Raw genomic sequence first — 26751 nt, forward strand, 5'->3', positions numbered from 1 at the left:
AAAGAAATTTTTTTTAACAATTCATGCCCATTTTCTACTGAAGGATAAAATAGGTAAAATAAATAAAAAAATAATTTGAGGAGGAAGTAATAACTTGCAAATAATAAGGTAAAATTACACATAATTTGAGGTTTAAAGGAATCTAGGGACTGTAAGGGGAGAACTGAGTGCACTCCAAGAAAGAAGAAAACATTTTTCAGACTTGGAAATGGGATATAAAATGCCAAGTTTATAGAGCAGCTAGCTTTACACTAAAAATTAAATGAAAATGACTAACAGAGAAGTGATTCCTAAGATGAGTAAGGAGACGGTAAAAGTGAATTAGCTATCCTTGATGAACTGGAGTCAGTTGGTCTTTGTTGTTCTGTCATTAAGGCATGTCCCCTCACTGGGACCCAATGGACCATTTTGTCCATGGGGTTTTCTTGGCAAAGGTAGCAGAGTGGCTTGCCATTTCCCTCTTCAACTTATTTTACCATGAGAAAACTGAGAAAAACAGGGTTAAGTGACTTGCCCAGGGTCACACAACTGGTAAATATCTGAGACCATATTTGAATTCAGGTCTTGCTGACTCCAGGATCAGTGCTTTATCCATTTGTTTCATTTAAAATTTCAGGAAAAAGGTAAACTGAGGCATATCTCAGTGTAAGACATCATTTATTATGATGGGCAAATAACCTGATAACAAAGGATGGATCAAATGGCCCTACCTCTAACCAAGAAACCCTGAATTGAGTGTGCAATATGTTTTTATAAGCATAGCACAAAGAACAGAAGAGAAATCACCTACTTGGCCAGCATCACAGAGATGAAAGATTATTGGTTTCATCAAAGAAAGTGGGCATAGCCCCTATATGTCATAAAATTTAAGAGAGTGTAAAATTTAAGAAACTGTAAAGTATATTAAGATCTGTTTGACAAATTTTTCATTATCTCAAAGGAATGCCTATTTAAATTTACAGGTCTGAGCTGCTCCCTGAAGTCCCTGATACGAGCAGACTTACTGGCAACTGGGGAATTCAATAAGACTATCTTAATTGTTAAAGATGGGACAAGGTCAGGTTGTCCTAGCTTCTAAGGAATACTCCATAAACCTTGCAGAGAATGGTGAAACAATGTTTTATAAAAGTATTGAGAACAAAGTTATTCTTTAACTAGCAGCACTGTATCTTTGGTATCTAAAATCAGAGAGGGGGAGGTTTGGACTTAAGCACATAGGAGATTCTCTACTCAAACCTCAGAGAATAGGATTCAGATTTAACAGAAATATTATAGCATAAAATCATAAATATAGTTTGCAAAGTATAGTATAGTAAAATCATAGTATGGTATAAAATAGAGAATAAAAAATTGATTCTCTCCATTTCCCACTCTAATCCATGAGAGAGATGTATGGCTATCATTGATCTTTCATGTATAAATTAATCCTGTGATATCTTTAATATAATCATTACTAGTAATTACTAGGGTATACTATCATAAGCTTTTCAGATGCCGGGTTGGGACAACTTTAACACAGTAACTAATGCAAAGTAGAAGAGGGACTAACGATACTGATTAATCAGAGTGCAAGTCATAGTAGGAACATCTAAAACCATAAACTAAGTTTAGAAGAGAGATTTACATGTCTCAGATGGCTAAGGGAACTCAGGATCAGCAAACATGTGAAGTAACAAAAAAAAGTAATACAAAAAAGATCAACAACATTAATCAAAATTGTCTCCTAGTACCCCAGTAATGAACTCTCAATGTTCATTTAATCAGCATATTTTGTCGTGGTTCCCAAATGTCCCATGTGGTCATCTAATCTGGCAACAGGTCTCATTCTCTGGGCAACTTTAAAGGTGCCTCCTCTTAGTAGATTTGCTTCTTCTGGTTCTAAGTTCTTCTAATTCTTAAATGTTCCTGATAAAATCTTTTACAAAACAGATCTCAATACACTTAGTATTGTTTCTTAAATTTTACACTCTCTTTTTTAAAAAAAATCATTTTATTTTTAATCAATGGAAGAAAAAAAGCATTTCCACAATATAGTTCAACAAAATAAGACCACTGCTCATGAAACTGCCAATGTTTTCGTGTAATTTATTTATATTTACATAAATTTATAATAAAGTTATCTTGCAAATTTCTTTTTTCTTTTTTTCTTCCCTCCCTCCCACCATATAGATGACTATCATTACATATAAATAGGTGTATACCCCCCCACACACGTGTATGTCTGTATATATGTAAAATTAATCTATACATACTTCTAGTTATCAGTTCTTCCTCTGATATCATCTTTCTTCATATGTCCTTTATTTTTACTTTGTGTATTTATAATAATCAAAATTACTTAGTTGCTCAGTCTTTCTTAAAACACTATTGCTATCACTATAAACAATCTTCTCTTGGTTCTGCTCATTTCACTCTTCATAATTTCATACAAGTCTTTTCATGCCTTTCTATGATCACTGAACTCATCATTTCTTATAGCATAGTAGTATTCCACCAATTTTGTGGGATTATATTATTTAGTCTCCAATTAATTTTAGATCATTTTTAATTTAATATGACTTTTCTTTGTTGAATGAAACTTTAATGCATTGTGGCCAATATTTTCTCTCTTTCTGCATTTGTTTTGAAATTTTACTAATGCATGGTAAATTTGTATGAGAATGGCATACATGGCTGAGTAATTTTTTTAATTCTTATTCCCATTTGTTACCCATTAGAGATCTTATATACCTACTTTTCTAAAGTTCTATTCAGATCTTTAGCTTCTTTCTTGTTGGAGGGTTTTTATTAGTTAAATTTTTATAAGTCAGAAAAGGGTACAATTGCAATTCACATTTTTTGCTGTCTTCAGAATGCTTAGATTTTCCATTATTTCTTTAGATTCAATTCCTTTTATTGAATATATACAATTCTTATATTAATTCATTCTCTATTTTATTTTTCCATATAGTGTAGTTCTTATGTTTATTTATTTTGTGAAATCTTTTTCGCTATTTTGAGATCATTTTTGCTACCCCTCCTTTAAAAAATTCAGCTGAAGCATAAAAAAAATTGTAGCATCTAGTTATTTTAACTTGATGTAATACTTTACATTTCAAGTGTATTTCTAATAAAGAGTGCATTGTTAGATTCTACTTTCTAATCCATTCGGCTATCCTCTTTTCACTTTAATGGGTAAGTTCATCCTGTTCATTTTCACAGTTATCATTATTAATTGTGCATTTCTTTCAGCCATATCTTTTATATTTTTTCCTCTCTGCTCCACCCCAACCTTTCTCTATACAAAGAAAAGAGTGGTGAGAAAGGAGAGTTCTCAGCATCAGTACTCTGTGCTTTGATGTAATCAGCTTTTGCCCCTTTCCCCTCTTCACTTCACCTCACCCAGACCCCCAAAAATGAGATTCTTGCCATATTTTTTCTTTCCTTTTCAAGCCCTGATAATGATCTATCCTCTTAGGTCAGAGTTTGCTTTGCTTGTGCACAATCCCTCCCCAAATCTACTCTCCCTTTTATTCCTGCTTCTTGCTCTCTAGTCTCTGTATTTCCATGATTAGTTAAATGCTTACCTACACCAAAATTTTCTGTGCATACATGTGTACATCTATCCAGTTTAACTTCTGCTGATTGGTCATATTGAAATGAGGTCTGAATGACATCCATCCACTTGTTCCTCATTGTAACTTTAGTCTTCTACTTTTGCATAATGAGTCTATGAAGTAGTAAGTTTTCCAGTCCTTTTTTAAGTGTTCCTTTTTTACTCCCTTGACATTTTTATTTTAAGATTACAAAAACATAGCAAAATCACTCTGAAGACCTCTGTCTTATTTAAGTCCCTCTATGACATATGATAGATAGATAGATAGATAGATAGATAGATAGATAGATAGATAGATAGAGATGGATGGATGGAGAGACAGAGAGAGAGAGAGAGAGAGAGAGAGAGAGAGAGAGAGAGAGAGAGAGAGAGAGAGAGGTCACCTAATGTTAGGAATTTATGCAAAGTATGAGATTAAACATACCGTAAAGAAATGTCCCAAACTTTAAGAATTGTAGAGAAATGTATAGTTATATAAAAAGGGAAATAAACAAAATTATACAAAGTAAAATAAATTCATTAGAATTAGAATTCAAGCCCCTTTAGAAGATAAATTGTTTCATTTTTTGTTCCTGTATCCCCAGTGCCTTGCAAACTTCCAAGTATGTTAGAATTTCATAAATGTTTGTTGACTGATTGATTGATAATGTCAAATGAGAACACTAAAGAAGTATTCTGTGATCCCTTTATCCATTTGATCATTCAAATATTCCAGAACTACTGAAAACAGCCATCTCCAAGGAGAAGCAGCTGCTTAGAAAATTGTTTTCTCCTGAACAAGAGTTCTCACATGGAAATTGAGTTCAATTAATATCAGGATATGACATTTCCCCTATAGATAAGGCAGAGCCCAGACCTCCCATGCCACAGAGATAGAGGACAAGGACCATTCCTCCTCATCCACCCAAGAGAACAACTAATAATATTAATCCTTTCATATTTTCCTTAATTATCCTTGATCCTGCATCTAGAAGTAGAATCTAGTGGAGTACTTAGGTCTGGAAATTGTTTTCAAATTTTCCGCAGCTTCCCCCACATATTTACCAAATTTCTGCTCCATAAATTCAACCTCTGTTTCCTTCACTAGACCAAAATCCTCCAAGTCACCTATTTGATTTACTTTATATTTGACTCATGTTTTCTCTTCTCATCTTCCTCCCAATAAAGCCAGAAATAACAATTTAAAAAAAAAAAAAAGGACTAGGTTTACAAAGCCTCTGTTGTTATGTGTGCCCTTTAGAAATCCCATAAGGCACTGACCCATAGAAAAATGATGTGGCCCCTCCACACAACATTCAAGATCTAGGGACTTTTCTAGAATTTGGTAGCTATTAGGTGGTGTGGTAGTCAAAATCACTGGACTTGCCTTTAGGAAAAACTCAGCTCAAATCCTGTTGTGTGACACTAGTCAAGTAATTTAAACTCTCAACTCCAGTTTCCTCATCTGTAAAATAGGGAAAATAGTAACACTACTTCAGAAAATTGTTATGGAGATCAAGTGAGGCAATAGATACAGTGTTTTGCAAACCTTAAAGAGCTATAGACATACTACTTCATTATCATAATTATTATTGGAAGTTTGTTAAGAACTATCCTACTATTAATTAAATACCAAATGACCTTATTTTGCATATATGATTAAAGGGACCTAGAACTGAAGAATAAGAAGTATCAAAATGTCTTAACACAAAACCATTCAGATTAATTTTATCATGTGCATCAAACATTCACTAGTGGTAAACTACAAAGATCAAAGAGAGCCTTTTTCCTAAACACAGATACCAGGCTAAATGCCTCAAGAGTGGTCCTTTTTCAATAGAGGGATGGGTGCCAGAAATGAATTTCATTCACCAGTAGAGGTTTGACTAGATAGCCTAGTCACTTGACCAGCAATATGTTACTATACATTTTCTTCAGTCCTCATGACATCGAAAACTTCTTCAAAGCAATAATTCTCCTCAAACTATAAAGAACTTTAGGTGTCAGGGGTGGCTAGGTGGCACAGTGAATAGAGCACCTGCCCTGGAGTCAGGAGAACCTGAGTTCAACTCCAGCCTCAGACACTTAACACACAAAAACTATCCATGTGACCTTGAGGAAGTTGCCCCTCCAATTGCCAATTCCCTCCAAAAAAAAAAAAAAAGAACTTTAGGTGTCTTTACAGACTAGGACACCAAGAAGTGTTTATCTTGTAACTGGATTTTGATGACTCTAGAGGAGAGAGTAAGGCTGTCACAACTCTGCCTCACTTAAATCCAATTCATGAGCAAGTCAAGACATCATCCTTGTGATGCCATTGGTCGTCTTTGAGAATGAAGAATGAATAACAGCAACAAGGTAAAAACCAAAGCAATGAATGGCAAGGAAGACTAATTCCTAACTCCTATTCCACTCATTTAGGACAGCTGGGTGGTGAAGTGAATAGAATGCCCAGGTCTGAAGTTAGGAAGACTCCTCTTCCTGAGTTCAAATCTGGCCTCAGACACTCATAGCTGTGTGACACTGGGTAAGACAAAACCCTATTTGTCTGTTTTCTTCTCATCTGCAAAATGAGCTAGAGAAGGAAATTATAACCTACTCTGGTATCTTTGCCAAGAAAAACACAAAGGGGGATACAAAGAAAGTGAATGACTGAACAACAATGACAACAATATTGCACTCATCTCAACACCACCTCCTCCACAAGCCACCACTCTATAGATAGACTGGACAAGTCAACCTATGTAACTCAAACTTGCAAAACAACTCTACTCCTCCTTCCTCCTGGTACTACAGACAAGAAAAAGGCTTGAAGCTTATTCTGGATGGCACTACAACACAGTATTCAACTACAGAATAAAAGAACAGAGAGAACTAGAGTAGGAATTTGAATGTGCATGGATTCACAAGGCTTATGTGAAGCAAAGGACTAGCATCCAGATGGAGCCCACTTCTCCCTCCCACTCAAGTCACCTGAGACCCAAAATGAAAGTAGATTTGGAGAGCTTTGAGGTAAAACCCCAGTGAAATCACCATCAAAAGGGAAAGAGTCAGAAAGTGAGCTTGGAGAATACAAGGGGGAAAGACTGAAATTAGCAAAGACTTGAAAATTTTAAAAAAAATTCATAAAAGACTTTGAGAAATATAGATTAAACAACACATAGCAATGGGAGGGAATGTGGATTCCAGATCAGTCAAAAAAGAACCCAAGTTTCTATGAACAAATATTACAAGACAAAAGAAAATTAATCAACCCCTGATGAGTCAGAGGACCCTGTGGATTCCCAAAAGAAGGTGGAACCACAGGAAAGTGTTCCTGAATTGTTTGGAAGAGAAATTAGAACTGTGGAGGCAGATTTTATGACAAATAAATCAGAAAAAAAAAACCTGACAGAATAGGAAAACTGAAATCAACAGTGCCAAATCTTATAAAAAAGAATAACCAATTAAGAATGCAAATGCATAGAAGTAAAGGACAAGTTGGTGATTAATATTGGTACAGGTGGGAATTTGGAGGGGAAGGTTTTAGTCTTTTATAGAATATAGTTCTTACTCTGGAATCCAATCTATGGAAAGATTTCAGGATTTTCATGAACTGAATGAAAGAAAAATGTATATATCTTTTCAGTTTTTAATTGAAGTTTAGCATTTTCTTTCATTATGAATGCAGGTAAAATCTATTATTTTGAAAAGGGATGCATGACACATAAAAAAGGCCAAGAACCCCTATTTTAGAGCCAAATACCTGAAACACCTACAGCCATCTAATACAACCTAGAATGCTGTACTTTCTTATCTCTGCCTGCTGACTTCACTGACTCAAGTCTCAACTCAATTCTCATCTTCAAGAGGAATTCTTTTCCAACCTTGTTTTAATTATATTTATATATGTTTTCATGTATATTTATAAATCTACATGTATTTATTTATATGTATGTATTCCCTTTCTCATTTCCTACTATATGTATGTATATTTCCTACTTTATATTGTAAATAATTATATTATGTATTTTATTCCCTTTCTTATTTATTTCCTATTTATCCTATATATAGTATGTTTGTTTATAGTTGTTTGCTTGTTTTCTTCCTTATCAGATTGTAAACACCTTAATTACCTTTTGATGCTTTTTGTACCTCCAGGATTTAATGTATGGCACACAGTAGGAGCTTAATAAATGTTTATTGACTAACCGATTGACTGGTACCAATATAATCTTAAATCAAGACCTTGGCTGTGACCATTTACCTCAGACATGATCATTTTAATTGCTTGACAACAATCCTCAGTTAGAAGAACTTAATTAATGGGAACTTCTTGTTGGGACTCTCCCCTAGATGTTAAATGAGTGTGTGGAGAGGGAAAAAAGAAAGCTTTCTTTTCTTTCTTTATCTCACATGATATTTCCACATAAGTTTATGACTGTTTCATGACAATTTTCTTAGGGAATATGAGACACATCGCTCATATATCAATGTCGAAGACTCCAGTCAATTTCACCATCCTCTTTGCTAGGAGTGAAATGTCACTATTGCTGAAGTCTTCATTCCTATGCTGCTTTTTAGAGAAATTGCACACCCACACACCCACACACACACACACACACACACACATACATACATACATACACACACAAACAAATAAACACACACACACATGTTAGAGATATTAAGCAGATCCCCTACAGTTTCTAGGATAACCATCTCAATCCACAACTTCCAATGCCATTGTGATGCATTCTTAACAAGACTGCAAAACCAATGCCATGCTGAAAGTTTAGCTTCAAGGGATAAAGAATCCCTTGGGATGTTTGGGGAGGGAAGAGGAAGAGAAGAAGGAAAACAGGGAAATCTTGGCCCTGAAATCTCAGGGCAAAAAAAGACTTTTAACCTGTACGGGAGGATAAAAACAACAAAGAAACCAAAAACCAGATTATTGATTCATAGATTACTAGGAATCATCTAGGCCAGTCCTCTAATTTCACAAATGAGGAAACTAAGACAATTAGCAAATAATTGTCTTGATCCATCTTTCACTATCAGCAAGTAAACAAATCTGTCTTCTGGTTATCCTTTGCTGCCGTTCCTAGAGAGTAAATGGGTGGAACAAGGGAATGAGTTGGTTCCTGGATACTATTTTTAACTTCTAGAAGCTTGTCACATTAGTGACTTAACCTCAGCATCTTCATCTGCTAAAATAAAGGGATGTTACATAGCAAACTCCATGGCTAATGAGTTCAAATGGTGCCCAGTAAAAAGTACTGCATGAATATTGTTAAATGTGAATTATAGCCAGTTTTATATACACTACATCATTATATATAACTAGTCTAAGTGCCTGCATAAGCATATTTTAAAATCTATTTCCAGGGTCCTCCAACAAGATGTCTTCTATTCACAAGCAGCAACAAATACTTGGAAGAGTCCCACTGTTTTCTAAAGAGAAAAGAAAAGAATTATATTTGGACCCAGACCAGTCTTCTCATTAAGAACTGATACTACTCTCTTTCCTTGTAATGAGCTATTATTGCCCATCACCTGAACTTTGCACTACATTTAGCATTGCAGCCCTTTCTGTATTTTTCCAGTTCTTCCAAAGGCTTTTTAAATCATTTCCTTGCACTGGCCCCCAGAGTCTGTTTGCAACAATATTGTGAAACAAATGACCAGACGTAATGACTTTCCAAGGTCCTTGCACTTCCTTATTAACATTCAGTTAGCATAAGTCCTTACTTTATTATTGACTATATCGAATACACAATATATTGACCTCTGCCATCTGCAACGAAATCTCTTCCTGCAGAACTGTGAGAGTGGCTTCATACAGAGAGGAAGCAGAAGGAAACAAAGCAATAGCCACTTATCTTGTTCTGTCCTAGGAAACATTAGCACTCTCACACCTGCAGTCCAAAAGAGGAAAGAAAACCCTTTAGCATCAATTACTGCAAAACTGAGAGTGAGTATAATAATCAAGAGAATTTAAAAAAACACATGATTGTGATTCCCAGCTCATCCTCCTAAACCATGGTGGGAAAGCCAGAGAAATAACATCAGATGTATCCTAGCTGCACAGCAACAGGACATGCATCTCTAATTTCTTGCTGAGTTTTAGATAGAACTAAGGAACAAGCTGATTGGGTATTCAGGATTTCAGCCTATGTAAACACGAAGAAACTCAGCCAAGTTCAGAATTGTTTCATGTCCCCAGTACAAAATCTCTGTCTCTGCCCCCTTCTCTCTCTCTCCTTTGCCCCCACTCATACACACACACACTCACACACACTCCACACACACAAATATATGATTGACGTTTTTCTAAATGTGATATAGTATGACACCATATGCCCCAGAGGTTTGAAGATTATAAATGGTATAGCAAATATCACCAGAATGAGAGTGGGATTAGCAAGGAAAAATTTTAGAGTCTAGCCCTAATTTTTGTACTAGGCAAGTATTGAGGTGGAAACTTAGTTTCCCATCTTTAATATGGATTCTAAATGATTTGATTCCTAGAGTTCATATGTTTTCAAATAGGACTGGACAAAAATTACAGAATTGTGTTAATTAGATTCACTACAAATTTTTGTTACAACTTGGCCATCATTGCAGGGCAATCCTTACACTTCTTTAATGTGTTTACTTTCCCAAACCTGTGCAGTTCTATTCAAGTCTCCCCCAACATTCCACCCTGACCCACCTCCCTCTCCACTGAGGACCTCATTTAATACTTCACCAAAAAAATGGAGACCATTCAACAAAAGTTCCCTGGTCTGTTCTCTCCTTTCCTCATGTGTCTTAAACATCTTCTCTCTGATGAATACTCCTGCATATCTACCTCCCATGAAGAGGCAAATTTGACAAAGCAAATTTCATCATTTGCACCCCTCGTTCTATCCCCTCCTTCAGCAGCTTGTCTCCACTGTCACACTCATTCTCTTCCTACCTATTTACTTTGTTGCTGCCTACAAACCCATTCCCCTCCATTCTTAAAAAAAAACCTGTCACTTGACCTTGCCATCAAAAGTAGCTCTAATCCTATATCTCTCCTCTCTTTCTCAGATGAACTGCTTGAGAAAGCCATCTCCATCAGATGCCTTCAGTTCTGATACTCTAACTTGCTTCTAAACCCTCTGACATCTGTCTTTTGACCTCATCAATCACTTGAAATTCCTCTCTCTAAAGTCAGCACATTTCTTATTTGCCAAACTAATGGTCTTTTCATTTTTTTTACCCTTTATGGATGTCTTCTGTTTTTCAATTCAGAATCTAACAAATATTATATATACATATATGTGCACATATATGTACATATACACATATGTGTATACATACATGCATGTGTGCATATGTGATCAGAGAAAGAGGGTTGTATATGAAACTTCAGATCTCCATTATGTACAGTTTGCTTTTCTGTTTAAATTTAAGCTAAGTTCTACCCATAGCTTTTTGAAGGTCCACTGCTTATCTGAAATGATTTCTGTTCTTTTATATTCTTTTTAAAAAATGTTTCAATGAACTCCTTTTCTTTTGTTTTGCTATCCTGCTGTATTTGTCTCACTTCTCTTTCCATTGTTGTTTAGTCATTTTTTAGTAATGCCCAACTCTATGAGCTCATTTGGGGTTTCCTTAGCAAACATATTGGAGTAGTTTGACATTTCCTTCCCCAGTTCATTTTACGGGTGAGGAAATTGAGGCAAACAAAATTAAGTCACTTGCCCATAGTCACACAGTTAGTAAGTATATGAAACTAGATTTGAACTCAGAAAGATGAGTCTTCCTGGAGCTAGACCTGGCCTATCCACTGTCCCACATTGGAAAGGAAAAAAAAAAGAAATATGCACAATTGGATAAAACAAATTCCTACATTGACAGGATCAAAAAAATGTATCTGATTTTGAATCTATCATTTTGATGTCAAGAGAGAAAGAAAGGCAGTTTCTATCATTATTACAGTTATGGAGACATTTACAACAATGGAAGTATTGTTTTTACCAGTGTTCTTAAGACTTTCATGGTTGTATTTCTTTGTAATATGATTATTTTATAAAATGTGCTTTTCCTTCGTTAACTTCATTCTGCATCAGTTGATAATAGATCTTCTCAGATTTCTCTGAAATCATTCATTTCACCATTTTTTATTCCATAATTTGTATATACATTCCCTACTACATGAACATACACTTAACTTGTACTTCTTCGATTCTACAAAAAGACCTGATGTAACCTGGGACAAAAGATACGCAAAGTCTTTTTAACTTTAAGACCGTAATTATTAATTGCTTTCTAGAATGGCTAAACTACCAAGAGTTTTTCTTTTTTTTTTTCATTTTTCAAATGCTTTATTAAGTTCTGATTTACATCATTCAGTTCCGCCAGATTTTGAGTTACAAATTTTCTCCCCATTTTTCCCGTACCCACTGCCCCAAAATAGCAGTCCCACAGGATATCCCCTCCTCCAATCTGCTCTCTCCCGTATCTTCTCCCATACCTCCTTCGACTTTTGCAGTGGGGCAGGTGGAACTCTATGCCCTAGTGCCTGTATAAATTATTTCCCAATTACATGTAAAATAGTATTAATAATAGTAGACAAATATATATATATATGTATATATATATATATATATATATATTTAAACACTTTATTTTAAACTTTGAATTCCAGATTCATTTCCTTCCTCCCTTGTCACCCACCATTATTGGGAAGATAACAATTCAGCATAAGTTATACATGTGTAGCTAATGCAAAACATTAACATAGTAGATATATTGTAAAAGACTGACTATATTTCCCTCCCTCCTATCCCACCTCCCACTTGTTCTATTCTCTACTTTGATCCTGTCCCTTTTCAAAAGTGGGTGCTTCCAACTTCCCTCCCACCCAGCCTGCCTTCCCTTCCATCATCCCCCCTCTTATCCCCTCCCCCTCTACTCTCTTGTAGGGTGAGATACCCTATTTAGTGTGTATGCCATTCCCTCCCTGAGCCAAATTCAATAAGAATAAGGTTGACCCATTCCCTTTTGCCTTCCTACTCTTCCCCTCCATTGTAACCATTTTCCCTTGCCTCTCCTAAATGAGATAGTTTACCCCATTCTGTCTCTCCCCATCTCCTCTAATTATATTCCTCTCACCTCTTGATTTCACCTTGTAAGTATCATCCCTTTCTATTAAATTGGTCCTGTGCCCTCTGTCTATGTATACCTATAAACATATACACACATTCATATATGTATTCATGCGCTCATATACACTCTGATACATATATACATACATATATATACACATATGTGTATATATATATATTCCCTTCAACTATTTTCATATTGAGAAAAGTTTCATCAGTTACAATCATCATTTTTACATGTAGGAATGTTAATAGTTTAACTTTGAGAAGTTCCTCACGATTTCTTTTCCCTGTTTACCTTCTCATTCTTCTCTTGTATCTGAATGTTCAATTTTCTATTCAACTCTGGTTTTTTCATTAAGAATGTTTGAAAGTCTTCTATTCCACTGAATAACCATGTTTTCCCCTGAAACAGGATACTCAGTTTTGCTAGGTAGGTGATTCTTGGTTTTAATCCTAGCTCCTTTGTCTTCTGGAATATCATATTCCAAGCCCTTCGATCCCTTGGTGTAGAAGCTGCCAGATCCTGAGTTATTTTGATTGTGTTTCCACAATATTCAAATTGTTTCTTCCTGTCTGCTTGTAATACTCTCTCCTTGTTTGGGGAACACTGGAGTCTAGCTATAATATTCCTAGGAGTTTTCATTTTGGGATCTTTTTCAGGAGGTGATCGGTGGATTCTTTCAACCTCTATTTTGCCCTCTGGTTCTAAAACATCAGGGCAGTTTTCCTTGAGAATTTCTTGGAGAATGATGCCTAGGTTCTTACTTTGATCATGGCTTTCAGGTAGTCCAATAATTTTTAAATTATTTCTCTTGGATCTATTTTCCAGGTCAGTGGTTTTACCCATGAGATACTTCACATTGCCTTCTATTCTTTCATTTGTTTGTATCTGTTTAACAGCATCTTGATTTCTCTTAAAGTCACTAGCTTCCATTTTCTGCAGTCTAATTCTGAAGCAATGATTCTCCTCATTGAGCTTTTGAGATTCTTTTTTCCATCTGGCAAACTTGGCTTTTTAAGGCATTCTTCTCCTCATTGCCTTTTTGAACCTCTTTTGCCATTTGAGTTAGTCTGTTTTTTAAGGTGTTATTTTCCTCAATCAGGCTGTTGACTCTCATTTCATAATTTTCTTGCATCGTTCTCATTTCTCTTCCCAATTTTTCCTCCATTTCTCTTATCTGCTTCTTAAGGTCCTCTATGGCCTGTAACCAGCTCGTAATTTTCTTGGAAGCTTTTGGTGCAGGAATTCTGACTTCACTGTCTTCATCCTATTCCATGCTTTGATCCTTTTTGTCCCCAAAATAGGAGTCTAATGTTGGATTGCTCTGCTGTTTGCTTCCTTTGCCTGCTCATGTCGCCATGCAATCCCTTGACCCCTGGACTTTTTGCCACAGTAGGACTCTGCCACCAGATAGGGGAGCTTCATTCCAAATGCTGGGGTTTTCTCAGCTGCTTGAGGTATTAGTTGGTTTCCCTCTCTGAAGCCTCCGCATGCTCTTGCAAGCTGGCCACACACCCCAGAACCTCCACCCTAGACCACAATCCAGATCCAAGCAGGTTAAAGCAAAAGCTATTACCCCTCAGATTGGTTGCTTGGGTCCCCTACACTCTGCAGGCCAGAAGCTGAAGATGCCATGCGTCAGTGGCTACATCATAGCTCTCAGCAGGCTTCTTGCCCTGGGGGCAAAAGCCAATGCACTCCCAACTACTGGGTCCCAAAGTCCACACTGCACTGACCTCTCACTTTGTCCTTAGTATCTATGTGTTCATAATTCTGGATCACCACAGTAACTGGTGATCTGGAGTCCCTTCAGCTAGTAGTTGGTCAGGCCCTCCCTGGCACTAACACCTTGGTGTGGGGCTGGGCTCACCTCTCAGAGTGCTGCCGCTGGCCAATTCCTGCCGGCATGCTGGGTTGTCCTTAGCAGGAGGTTAGTTTCTCTGTGTCATTTTGTGGGTTCTATAGCTCCAAAGTTTGTTTAGAGTCCCCTTTTACATGAATTGGAGGTGGTGGGAGCCAGAGCCTCACAGAGGTCCTGTTTCTACTCCACCATCTTCCCAACAGTGTTTTTCTGTGCCCATTTTCTGACAGCCCCTCCAAAATTAGTTATTTTCCCTTTTTGTCATCTTTCTTTCATCATGACAATGTGACATAAGCAGACATAGAGTTGCCTTAATTTAATTTGTATTCCTTTTATTATTATCTGTCTGGAACACTTTTAATATGGCTACTGATAGCTTAGATCTCTGCCTTTGAAGACTGCCTGTTATTTCTTTTGACAAGGAATCAATTGGTTTTTGTTCTTAAAATTTATGTCATGGATATGACACCTTTATTAGAGAAATTGGCTGAAAAGTTGTTTTCTCCCACTTACTTTCTTCTTTTCTAATCTTAATTGCATTGGTCTGCTTGTGTTAATATAATCAAAATTGTTCATTTTATCTTCTGTGATCCTTTCTATTTCTTGTTTCATTGTGAACCTTTTCCCTTTCTATATATTTAAAAGCAATTTCTTCCTTGGTCCTCTAATTAGTTTCTGATGTCATTCTTTATAGCTAAATAATGCATCCATATATGACCTATCTGAGTTTATAGTTTGAGGTACTAGCCTATACTTAATTTATGTCAGACTACTTTCCAGTTTTCTCAGCAGATTTTGTCAAATGGTGAGTCCATATCACCCATAAAATTATTTTTGCTGACCTGGAATGCTATTCACTGTACCACCTAGCTTCCATATGAGACTATTTGGTTTAGGAAATACTATACTATTTAATTTGTTTGTTTCTATATTTTTCGTACTTAATCTGTTCTGCTGATTAAGCTCTTTATTTTTTTTTTAACTCAGACAAATTAATTTTGATGTTTACTGATTTGTTCCATAATTTTAGATCTGGTTCTTCTAGACCATGTTATTCACTTTTTTACCATTTATTTTCCTTGAGATTCTTAACATGTCATTCTTCCAGATGAATTCCATTATTATTATTTTTCAGATGCATGAAATAATCATTATGTACTTATGGCACTGAAAAAATGAATTAATCTACATATTGCTATTATTTTTATTATATTGAAATGACCTATGCTTGAGCAGGTAACACTTATTTAATCACTTACTATTGTATTTCTATAAAGAGTTTTTGTGATGGCCTGTGTGTATGACTTTAAATTAGCTGTCTAAAATTTTATATATTCTGTCGTTATTTTGAATGAAATTTTATTTTCTATCTCTTCCTTCTGGGTTTTGTTTTATATGAGATATATATTTTTTATATTTTATATATTCAAGCATATTGAAATGCTAGTGATTTGTGTTCTTTCTTGCAATTCTGGTAAGTTTATTCCTTTTTAAAATTGATTTTTTAGCATTAGAAACTGTATCATGCTATCTCCCAAAGGTGATTCCCTCAAATTTATTTATTATCTTATTGTTATAGCTAGAATTTTAAACACTATGTTAAATAGGATTGATGATAATGGACAACTTTGCTTTACCCCAGATTTTATTGGAAAGGCCTCTAAACTTTATTCCATACAACATTGGGGCTGGGTTGTAGATAAATCCTCTTTATCACATTAAAGAAAAAGGCACTTATTAGAACATCTTCTAGTGATTTTAATGAAAATAAGTGTTTTACTTTGTCAAAAGTATTTTCAGCATTTATCAAAATAATCAAAATATATTTATCATTTTGTTTTATAATTGAATATGTCCATATTTTCCTGATTTTGAATAAATCCTGCATTCCCAATATAAACCCAACTTCATCATAATACATAATCTAATTATGTTGTTGTTGTAGACTCAAAAAATATTTTATTTAAAATTTTAATGTTGATGCTCATTAGAAATATTAATCTATAGTTTTGTTTCCCTGCTTTGTCACTCCTGAGGGGTAGAACAATATATCATAGAAAAAGTTTGGAAGGGTCGTGTTTTTAAGCAATTTTTCAAACAGTTCACATAATATTTCAATGGACTCCTCTCTAAATGCTTGATGTTTTTGTTTTTGTCATTTCAGTTGTGTCTGACTCTTTATGACCCTATTTGGAGTTTTCTTGGCAAAGATAATGAAGTGGTTTGCCATTGCCTTCTCCAGCTCATTTTACAGATGAAGAAACTAAATAAATAGGGATAAGTGATTTGAACAGCTAGTAAGTGTCTGAGGCTGATTTGAATTCAGGATTTCCAGGTCCAGCACTCTATCTACTATGCCACATAGCTGCCCCTAAAAATACTTAATAGAATTCACCTTTAAAACCATTCAGTTATAGGTTTTTTTCCCCTTCATATGTCCAATTATGTTTTTTCAACTTCTTTTCCTGATACTGGAGTGTTTAATCTATTTCTTCCTCTGTTGATCTGGCTACTTTGTATTTTTGTAAGCATTCAATCATTTGATTTATGTTATCCATTATATAATTTAGCAAAATGGTTTCAGATAGTTTCCTTTATTGCCATTTCAATTGTTGTGAAGTCTGCTTTCATTTTTTGATATTAGCAATTTTGTTTTCTTCTCTCTTTTGAAATCAGACTGGAAAACTCTTAATCCAAAGCTACTAGTTTTACTTACCAATTAAATATTTCTTTCTTTCTTTACTTTTGCTTTTAATTTTGTTTATCTCTTTTTCAATTTTCAGAATTTCTACTTTGGCATTTAGTTGAGTGTACATGATGTATTGTTTTTTTTTCTTTTTCACTTCCATACTCAGTTTAATGTTTTATTATTTCTCCCTTTCATTGATGAAAAAGTGGAGAAATAAATTTTCTCTTAAGTACTACTTTAATTATCTCCCATAATTTTTGTTTTCTAATTGTTGTCATTTTCTATAACCAATTATTTCTCTGATTTGTTCTTTGACTTGTGAATTCTTAAGGGATGTTCACCAATTTTACTTATTTATTAATTAATTATTTCTTCAAGTGCATTTATTTAATGAATGTTTTATTTTATTATGGATGGTGAAGGAGGCATTAAGTATTTTTTCCTTTTCTGAATTTTTGCTCATTTTAAGAAAAATTACATGACCAAATTTTTTTAAGGTACCTTACACATATGAGGAAATATATAATCTCCTTTCTGTCCTATTGAATAGTCATCAGATATCTATCATCTCTTATTTTTTCTAAAATGCTTTTCAGGTCCTTAATTTTTTTTTCTTTTTTGTATTTTTGTTAGGTGTGTCTAAGTCTGAAAGGGGGTATTCTGAGGTTCTTTACTATTCCAGTTTTATAGTATTTTTTTCTCCATATACTTTGATAAATTTTTCATTGAAGCATGTATATTCTGTAGTGTATGTTACTTATATGGTAAATACTATTATAGATTTGTTATCTATGGTGACTTTAAATATAATGTAGCTTCTCTGATTATCTCTTTATTAAAGTTTCTATTTTTTACTGTAGCCTTGTCTGAAATCATGGTTACCACTCCTGTTTGTTTGATTTTACCATAAATATAATAGATTCTGCCTTAGTCTTTCATTAAAACTGTATAAGAATCATTATTCCAAAAGTGTTTTGTGTAAACAACTTATTGTTAGAGTCTGCTTTCTAATTCTTTTTGCTATCCTCTTTCATTTTATGGGTAAGTTCTTCCCATTCACATTCACGGTTGTGTTTGCTAATTGTGGACTTCATTCTATCCCATCTGATTGCACATTTTATTCTTTGTCTCTCACCCTCCTTTAAAAAAATAATGTGTTAAAAGAAGAATTTGTCTATCATTATCATCTACAAATTATATGATATTTTTTCTGATCCTTTGCCTGTCATTTTACCTCCTTGCCTATCTCCCATTAAATGTCTTTATGTTTTCATTGCCCCCTTCACACACACACACACACACGCACGCACCCCTCCTATGTTAGGAGTTTGTTTTAATTATGACTCTTATCACCTATTGCTATTCCATTTAAATGCCCCCTCCCAATTTCCTTGTATTTGCATTTGAGTTTCTACTTCTATATTAAACTCTTCACGTGCTTCTGTGTGTTTATGTAAGCTTATTCAACTTTCTTTTATCTGTTTCAGACTAAAGTGAGTTTCATAAGATAAGCATTCCTCCCACCCTTTGTTCTGTTTTTGTATACTCTTCAATTCATGTGCTTCTACCATGTGGTCTTTCCTTGCCTTCCTTTTTTCTGTTAAATATTAACCTCAGGGGCGGCTAGGTGGCGCAGTGAATAGAGCCACCAGCCCTGGAGTCAGGAGGACCTGAGTTCAAATTCGACCTCAGACACTTAACACAAAACTAGCCATGTGACCTTGGGCAAGTCACTTAACTCCAATTGCCCTCCAAAAAAATAAAAAAAAAAGAAATCTTAACCTCATCCTTACCATTTCCTTCTCCTAACATAAAAACACATCAAAATCACTCCCTCAGGTCTTTTACCCACCTTATTTAAATGTTTCTGTTTCTTTAAGTCATTAGGGTGCTAAGAGGATATGGTTCTTCTCCCCCAATTATTTTGTAAACAATCCATCTTCTCATAATCCCTTCTATTGCTCAAATTCTGTATCTATTTTTCTCTTCTTTCCATCGCTTCTATTTCAAAGTGTACCTCAGTTCTTTTCATCAGGAATCCTTTAAATCCTTTAATTTACTAAAATTTTTTCTTTACCCCTATATCATTAATACTCAGTTTTGCCAGATAAGTTACTCTCCGTTGTGATACTTTGCCTTTTGCTTTTTGGAATATTATATTCCAAGTTTCCTTGTTCTTAGAGTGGTAGCTTAAAAGCATTCTGTGATCATGACTATGACTCTTCAGTACTTGAAAGATTTTTTATTATTTGCAGTGTTTTTTAGTTGTTCTGAAATTTTTATATTTTATGGTGATATTTCTAGGACACATGCGTGTATATATGTAGGTTTATACATAACATATATAATATGTGTATATATGCATATGCAAATATACATAACATATATAGGTATGTGCATAACATGTACAAAACATATAGTGTGTGTGTGTGTGTATACATGGGTGGTGCACTGGATAGAGAGCCAGGAAAGACTCATCTTCCTGATTTCAAATCTGGCCTCAGACACTTACTAGCTGTGACCCTGGGCAACTCACTTAACTCTGTTTTCCTCAATTCCTTATCAGTAAAATGAGCTGAAGAAGGAAACAGCAAACCATTCCAGTATCTTTGCTAAGGAAATCCCAAAAAGAGATCATGAGGAGCCAGACATAACTGCAAACAACTAAACAACAAAAACAAAAATGAGAGGTCTTAACAGAAAATGTCCTGGCATATAAGTGGCTGATGTATAGTGAGAGCTTTACTTCAAGAATAAACTTGTGAGAACTTGTCCCAGATACTTAATGTCAGAGCAAATTAACTGACTTTAGGTAGCAAGCAAGATCAAGTCAACTAGTGATGTCTCACTACCTTCTTCCCCAATCCCCACATCCCCTTAATCAAACCATACTTAAATACTACTCTGTGTTACATAACTTATGACAATATTCATGCGTCACTCAATAACAGTGTGTTAGTAATGAAATCCTATTTGTATTTATAAAATTTAATAGTATGTATATCCATATAGATATAAATGCTAAGGAATTTTCATATGAAGAAATTTATATTGAGTTGGTGCAATAAAATAAATATATTCCATTCATTTAATACAATAAATAAAGGCTAACAATACAAGAATGAAAAAGAAACTTTAAAACCCTTTAAAACAAAAAAGTAAAAGCGACTTATAGGATCAGTGAAAAGAACAATGTTTCATCCTTGAAAAATGAATTACTATCTTTTTAAGGAGTGAAAATTTACCTATCAAGGCTGAGCAAAAGCAAAAGTACTTTGTGGTTTTAAAAACTATAAACATCTGGTACAATTTAATTTTGGTCACAAACTGAGACCAGGAAATTTCCATTTCTGTCTTACATGGAAGAAGGGGTACCTGAACCTGAAAATAGTCCTAAAGGACCAAATAAATAATATATAAAAAGACACAACACTATAAATGCAATCATTTCTGAAAGGAAGGAAAACTCTGAGCAAATGAAAAAAATTAATAATGGTGCTAGAGAAAGGGTAATGAAACAAAGTTCCCTCCTCTTAGCCAAAAGGTGGGAGGCTATTCAGACAGGGCATTGTCCATTTTCAGATGACATCCCCATAATTGAGATTTTTATTTAACTCTTTTTTTGTTATTTAAAACATAAGGTTCAGTGAGGGAAAGGTGGAAATGAGTTTTAAATTAAAATATAACAATTAAACACAATGATGATGAACAAGGTAATTTTTAAAAGGGTAAACAATCTACTTCTAACACAACTTTGAACACTAAGAACTCAGCAAAGCTGTGTGTATATGCTTTTCTAGGCAGTTATTGCCCATTAAAAATAAGTAGATTCATTTAAAAATTAATAAAATGAATTCCTAAGCATTACTTAGTCTTTCATGCTTACATAATGGTAAGAATAGCCAACCACTTTCTCATCTGTCTCTGCTCCATCTCCTACGACATCAAGAATTTATGTTGGGAGAGCGGGGGAAAAAAAAAGAAAGAAAAAGGAAGGTAAATTAAAAATCCTTTATAAATCTCCATTAGTTATCTTGGAGGGGGAACTTGCATTTCATTGACTGTAGTTTATGCAAATAGGCTCAGAGGAATTAACATATTGGAAAGAGCTGACATTTGTTCTGATATATTGAATCTTTAGCGTGACAAAATCACTTAAGCTGGATCCACTAACGTCAGGTTTCCTCTCATGATTGACCCCTGCAGAGTAGACCCTGACAAGAAGAGCTTCTGCAAAGTTCATTAATAATGTAGAATAAATCAATTTTTCAGGAAATACTGGAAACAAATGACACCAAAATCATACTTTTTGCGAATTCAGCACCAACTCATCTCTACCAAGGACACTAGGAGTCAAAATATTCTTTTCTGACATTCCACATGCAGGGGTGGGGTCTAACCCTCTTAGGCATAATTATTCTTCTTAGAGTTCCACCTAAGTCCTCCCAATAGCACACCTATTTGGTATAAATTTGAACAAAGAATAGACCATTGCTTGAAAATAACGACCAGGGAGGCATTTTTTAAAAAAGATTTAAAGGATTTAAGGAATCCATAATATTTAAATATTTTAGATGTAAGATTTGGAACTCACATGAATTATAGTAAGGATTCATTATCCAGGCTCATGTGTCACAATCAATATTTTAACACATAAGACTTACTGTAGCCCTGGGCCTGCACTAGCACCATTCTGTCTTGTTAGGTGAAAAGATATTGTCAAAGTTAGCATAGATAAACTGTCCCACTTATTAAGACAAAATCATATGCCAAGTTACTGTGGTATATTTTAGTAAGTGAAGGATCATCTATTGAATGCAAAATTAAAAGCAAGAATACTATATTTTTCAGGCAAGAAAACCACATATCTTTAGGTGGAGTCTTTTGCCTTCATCACTTCAGATCTATGAAATTGAAATCTCCTAAGTATTTCTAGCTTGCTTTGAAGTATGATAGGAATTATATGCTAGATGCATTATGGTGGCTAGATGAATGGATCAATGAATTTGAGAGTCAAAATGCAGCCCCTGATATTTGGGTGTGTTTGCTCCTCATAAAATGCGTGTTTTGTGTTACAGGGGGAATAAATAAATAAATTATGTATATATATATATATATATGTGTGTGTGTGTGTGTGTGTGTATGTATGTATGTATTTTTAACAAATATATGAATGGAATGATAGAGGTTCATATCTATTCCTAGTAAGGCTAATGAGCAGGTATTTAACTAAAATAAATGGTTCAGGAAAAAGAAAGTGAATTAAATGGTCTTCTCAATCCACAAACCAACTAATTAAGGGCTAAACCACCGAGAATTAACTGTCAAAACCTTTGAGCTTTTGGCAAATATAGTCTTTTAGATGATAATTTGCATAATCACAGATTCAAAATAAGACATTTAGTGCAGGAAGGGACCTTAGAGGTAACTGAGGCCAGTCACCTAATGTTATGAATTCCCCAAGGTTAATGAAAGAGCTAAGATTAGAACCTAGGTCTTCAGATCCCTAGTCTACCTCTCTTTCCACCAAGTCACACTAGTTTTTAAAAGCAACCATTTTCATCTGAGGTATTTTTACAAGGATAATTTACTTTTATGATTTGTAGTACTAGAAATATTAAACTTTCATATGATGGTGTATCCTTATGAAGGATCTATGGTGTACAAAGAAACTATGAAAAGTTTGTATGAAGAAGGTAAAGCTAAAATTAAGAGTTCTGACATCGAATTCATTTTAGAGCTTTCCTGAGGTATTTGTGGAGAATATTGATTCTTCTAGGTTCTAAATCTTGGCCATCTTCCTACAGATTAACTCAGTTTCTTGGGGAAATGTTCATAAAGCCAAAATTAACAGTCTCAGTTCTTTTAGGGGCCAGATACTTACTGACCAGAGACCACCATTATACTCACCCTTATCTGTTGGTGTTTATCAAATGGGAATAAGAGAGAGAATAGAGATAGATTATGACCATAAATTCAACTCATTAGCACAACTAGAGAAAAAGAACTCATAGTTCGTGAGGGAAGTTCATTGAGGGAAGATGCTACTTCATGTTTGTCATTGATTCCTTATATCTTGCATACAGCAGGTGCTTTTAAAAGCTTTATTGACTGACTGATTGATTGATAGCCTTTTGATGGATTCATTTGGGAGAAGTCGTGGAGGCCATTTATTGCATTTTTGTTATATTTTACAAATGGGGAAACTGAGAGTCAGAAAAGATAAATGTCATACATTGAGTAGTTGGTATAAGCAGGATAGAATTCATCCCTTTTAACTCCTAACCAAGTATTCTTTTTACCACATGAGAACCAGCAAGTTTAGTAAAAAGGACATAGAACTATAGAGTTGCCATTGTGAATCACTAGAGAAGAAAGGCATACAACTGCCACATCCCAGCCCAATCTTGATATCTCTGGGGGGGGGGGGGGGAACAAATAAAGCAAAACAAAGAAAAAAAACTAGTTCTTTCCTTCTTTGTAGAGTATCCTAAGCAATAGGATATAGCTGAAAGAGAGCAGAACTTGGAATGAGAAAGGTCAGGCTATAAGCATCCATAAACATTTAGTAATTATGTGAACACAGAAAACTTATTTAATTTCTTTGAGCTTCAGATTCCTCATCTACGAAATGGGAATAAGTATGGCATGTATCATCCACTGTGCTAAATACTAGGTAGCTAAGTATAAAAGTCTCAAGGATATTGCATTCTATGAAGAGACACAGCATGTACAATCCAAAATGGATACAACATGGCTTTAAAGGGAGGTGCTAGTCTAGGGCACCAGCATCTGGGGCATTAGCATAGGTTTCACAGAAGTGGTAGTGCTTTCTGTGGGACAGCTAGGTGGCACAGTGGATAGAGTGCAGGACGTGGAGTCAGGAAAACCTGAGTTCAAATCCTACCTAAGGCATTTACTAGAAGTGTGACTCAGGACAAGTTAATTAACCTCTGCTTACCTCAGTTTCCCCCTCTATAAAAAAGCACCTACCACCCAGAGTTGTTATAAGGATAAAATGAGATAATTGTAAAGTACTTTACAAACCTTAAATTGCTTTGTGCTAGCTATTTTTATCTAAGTAATACTTTCTCTACCAACCTCATAGGCTTCTGAAAATACCTTAATAAATCTTTAAAATCTATGCAAATGTACTTTTTAATGATTACTATGGACTTATTAACTATTCCTCCATTTTGCAATCAATGGAAGTACTGAACTTCTATAAGCTCAATAGGTTCAAAACCACTGTGTCTGTTATTTTGACAACTTTCACTTAATTTTACCCAGAAAAATTGTAATTATGAGGCTATGGCAATGCTGGGCTATTTCCCTTTAGCCAATCTATATGCATTATTTTATAACTCTTCATTGATTTCCTCTATAGACCTCTTTCTAGCAGACTGCTAATACCTAATGAAGACAAGTGGAATGCTCACTGCACCTGGAGGTTCTTTTGATTTTATTGGGAGAATGAATTTGTTGAAATAGAGATGCAGATGCACTCTCAACCTGCTCAGCCCTATTACCTAGCCCAGTAATTCAATCAGGATGACTTTGGACTCTTATCTCAAGTAAATCATCTTCAGGTAAATCATCCTAGAGTAACTTTCCAAAAATCCATTTGAATATTTCATCTATCTTGGTAGATGTGAAGAAGCCCAAAAGAGAATTAAGGAGTTAAAATGTCTGGTCACCAAGAATGTTGGTCAGTAATCCAGTAGAGTGTACTGTCCTTTGTAAAAACAGTGACATAAAAACCTAGAGATAGATACAAAACATATGAAAATGTATATGACTAGAAAAAAATGAACATAGAATTACTTGACAAACATTTAAGAGTAAGGCATTCTGGAATAAAATCACAGCATATTTCCAAATATGGATCCTATCAGTTACTATGTTACCTGGGAAAGAATATGAACTCAATAGATAGAAGACAATGCAATTTAACTAATGTTAACTAAGTGCCCTAATGTGTCAGGCCTTGTTAGATGCTAGGAATAGAAAGACAAAATGAAATATTCTATAGGAAGAAAACAACATATACAAATATAAGCCCAAAATTTATATAAAATAATAAATAATAATAATAGCACTTATATAGTACTTCAAGGTTTAAAAAGTAATCCACATTTGTTAAGTAATGTCTGAATAGAAAGCAGAGGTATAATATAAAGAACAATTTTTTTATTTGTTTTAACAATAGAGAAAATGTTAAATAAAATTGGGACACTAATTCATTATTGGTGGAATTGTAAGCCAATCTAACCATTTTGGAGAGCAATTTTGAATGATGCCCAAAGAGTTATTTAGTTGCCTACAGATACCCTTTGACCCAACAATACCACTACTTGGTCTATTTCCAAAGATAATTAAGGACAAAGGAAAATAAACTATGTGTTTTAAAAATGTTTATAGGAACTTTCTTTGTGGTGGCAAAGAACTGGAAATTGCAGGGATACCCATCAATTGGGGAATGGCTAAACAAGTTGTGGTTTATGATTATGATAAAATGCTACCGTGCTATAAGAAATGATGAGCTCTATGATCTTAGAAAAACATTGAAAGATTTGCATGAAATTATGAAGAGTGAAATGAGCAGAACCAAGAGAATATTGTATACAGTAACAGCGATGTAGTTTTAAGAATGACTTTGAGTGAATAAGTTATTTTGACCATTATAAATACCCAAATTAACTATAAAGGACATATGAAGAAAGACACTATCTGCATCCACAGAAAGGGCTGATAAATAGAAGTTATGCATTGAATGATTTTACATATATATATGTGTGTGTATATGTATATATCTCTGTGTGTGTGTATACACAGAGAGAGAGAAATACCTATTTGTGTCTGCACAAATGGGGTGGTGAAAGGCTCGAAAAAAGAAGAAAGAAATTTATGTAATTGTACATTTGAAAGGAATAGCAAGTTGTGCATAGATTTGCGATTTCATGTACAATCATCTTTTCATTGCATCAGATGGATCTGATATAGACAAGTTTGAGGGGACAAGGAGTAATGATATGAACTATGGCCAAGATTGCCTACAACTAGGGATTATAGGCTTTCTAAGGAGCAGTGTGTTTTCACATAACTGAGAAACTCAAGTTGATTTGTTTATCAATTCATGAGAATGTGAGGGAAAGGAGTTGGGATAGTGAGCCTACATAGTACAAGGGCAAATGCTGAGTCACCGGGAAAGAAGTAAATAAAATAAATATGAGCAAATAAAATAATTTGAATTAGATTTAATTCAGTATTGTTCATAAAGTGGGAAGATGTGTTAATAAATATTACCATTAAGTGGGTGTCTTACTAGTTCAGTTAGTGACTTTCCAAGTTATGAACTGGTTTAAATTTTTATCAAATATCACATAAAACAGGATTGAGAATATGTATATACCTCTAACATATAGTACGAAACTGAGAAATGGCAGAAAAATAAAGAGAAACAACAGCTCAGAGGATCAGTATTGGGTTTGAAATGACCCTTGG

The sequence above is a fragment of the Petaurus breviceps genome, unplaced genomic scaffold, assembly GCF_028583685.1.
Source record: "Petaurus breviceps papuanus isolate PSGF00001 unplaced genomic scaffold, PetGlider_PUasm1.0 126, whole genome shotgun sequence".
NCBI lineage: Eukaryota > Metazoa > Chordata > Mammalia > Diprotodontia > Petauridae > Petaurus > Petaurus breviceps.